Source organism: Prosopis cineraria, unplaced genomic scaffold (assembly GCF_029017545.1).
Source record: "Prosopis cineraria cultivar Desert tree isolate PC_DT_omini unplaced genomic scaffold, ASM2901754v1 PC2042, whole genome shotgun sequence".
Classification (NCBI taxonomy): domain Eukaryota; kingdom Viridiplantae; phylum Streptophyta; class Magnoliopsida; order Fabales; family Fabaceae; genus Prosopis; species Prosopis cineraria.
Window position 1 is genome coordinate 18,886 of NW_026557367.1, and position 2,611 is coordinate 21,496.

Sequence of the window (2,611 nt, forward strand, 5' to 3'; positions counted from 1 at the left end):
TTTCTTTATAATTTTTTAAATTTTTTATTACTCATAAATATTGAAGGTTTGAGATATGATCAAATATTAAATACAAGTGCCTTTCTTTAAAAAAATTTGAATCTTAATTTGTTTTTATGCAAGACTAATCCTTTTTATTATATTCAACCCCATTAATTCTCATAAACCTTTTATATGAAATGAGAGACATCTCAATACATAATAATTTTTTTATTTGTTAATAATTTTAAGAAAAAATATATCAAAACCACACAATTTATGAATTTTTTGATTTAAAAATTTTAAAAAAAAATACAAACTTGCACTATTTCATTATCATAAAACATGATAATTTTTCTTATTTAAGTAAAATATAATAATAAAAATAATAAAACAATTAGAAAGTATTTTTTTAATAAGAAAATCAATTGAAAAATTAAAATATTATAAAGTAAGACATTAAAGGTCAATAACCTTGTATCTTTAGGCCCTGTTTCCTTCAAAGAGAAGGAAAGAAAAGAGAGAGAAAGAGAGGAAATGGAGGGAAGGAAGGTGATGAGGGTGAGGAAGAGGGAAGGAGAGAGAAGGAAGACGGGGTGGTTTTAGAAGGAAAAGGAGAAAAAATTTTAAAATTTTTTTTCTCCTTTCATTCCAATCAAATAATATCTTAAAAGTTGAGCAAAAATATGACATCTGCATCATCGTTGTGAAACGACGAGACCCTTCTGGAAATATCAGAAACTGAGCTGAAAGTTCTGGATTCCTCCTCCCCTTTGCTTTTAAATACCCGATGTGTCCCACTCTTCTTCGTCAGTGAAACACTATCGATTAATTATCAATTCGTGAGTAGGCAACAATACCATCAGGGCACTTTTTACTCTCTCTTCCAATTTTGAACCTTCACGATTAGAAGATGTCGTTGATCCCAAGTTTCTTTGGCGGCCGAAGGAGAAATGTTTTCGATCCCTTCTCTTTCGACGTCTGGGATCCCTTCAAGGACTTTCCCTCCACCTCTGCTCTCTCAACTTTTTCTCGGGAAAATTCTGCGTTCGCAGGACTCGGATTGATTGGAAAGAGACCCCGGAAGCACACGTGTTCAAGGCCGATCTTCCAGGGCTGAAAAAGGAGGAGATCAAGGTTGAGATCGAAGACGACAGGGTGCTTCAGATCAGCGGAGAGAGGAACGTGGAGAAAGAAGACAAGAACGACAAGTGGCACCGCATGGAGCGTAGCAGCGGCAAGTTCTTGAGGAGATTCAGGCTGCCGGAGAACGCAAAGATGGATCGAGTGAAGGCTTCCATGGAGAATGGTGTTCTCACTGTCACTGTTCCCAAGGAAGAAGTTAAGAAGCCTGAGGTTAAGGCCATCGAGATCTCTGGTTGAGAACAAGGAACTACGGTTCTCTGCTTTCGTTCTGGGTTTATATTTATCTTTGTTTTAAAAGAAAAATGTTAGCGTCTGTGCTTGGAAACTGGTTCTCTGCATATGAACTTGTGTTAAGATGAGTGTGGTTTTGTGAATAAAATACAAGTTCATTTTCCTTTATTAATTCGTCAGCATTTGAAGTTTTTCACTGTACTCAACTTGGTGATAATTTTGGTGAATTAGATTTTGAGTTTAAATATCAGAGGTTGCGATGTTGTGAAAGAGGGGGAAAAAAAACAGACTGGAAAGAAAACATAAAAGAAACTTGTGGAAAGGGCGAAGAAGTAAGCTGGCCACTGCAACTGCAGCAAAAGAAGGAATGAAACAGCAATTCCCTTGTCATCTATTCATCTTAAACGGAATTAATAATAATTAGATTTTACAATATGAATTATAAATAAAATATTTAAATTTTAATAATAATTGTCATGTTGCAATTCCTATTTATTATTATTTGAATGGAAATATTCAATTTTTTAAGATAGAAGTACTATTAAATTTTGGCTAGACTTATTTTAAAGCTTAACTCTAGGTTAATAAATTAATTCAACTCGCAAATAATATTTCTTATGAAATATAAAAAATAATTGATAGATCTCTCTTAATCAAAGATTTATTTGGATGAGTTTTAAAATACATTCAACTCATATTTAAGATATACTTTTAAAAAATTAACAAATAGTTAAATTTTTTAAATATATTTTTTTTAAATTGAATTAAAAATCAAACATACATTAAGTTGTTATATAACAAAAAACATATAATGAATGTAACATTTTACAAAATTTAACTCAAGATTAATTGAGTTATTAAACATAAATTAGACGAGTTAATTTAAATTAAAAGATAATGTACGAATAGCTAATGATCTATTGAATTTTAATTAGTGCTTAAAATTGATCATTGGGTGATATTGTGCTATATTTGAACTTAATTACATGGATTATGTTCGGAACATTAATTCGTGGTCTTTGGCCGTGGTCAAAATTCAATTTTTAAATCTCCAAATTTGCATTTCAGTTCAAAAAATTAGAGAATTAAGTGAGAGTTTGATGGTGATAGAGGAGAGCTTTAATAGGGTTTGTTGTGGACATTTAATTGAGTCTATTTGAAGCTTTTAATCACTTGAATTGACCATTGTTGGTGCTATTGAGCTTATTAGAGGCTTCGTTTGATATTTATAGGTATTCTTGATTGGTAAATCAAG

General features: G+C 31.4%; 1 pseudogene; it reads left to right on the plus strand.

Annotated features, from left to right (window-relative positions):
• Positions 1–601: 601 nt before the first annotated feature.
• LOC129301313 (18.2 kDa class I heat shock protein-like) lies at positions 602–1,524 on the plus strand (annotated as a pseudogene).
• Positions 1,525–2,611: the final 1,087 nt, after the last annotated feature.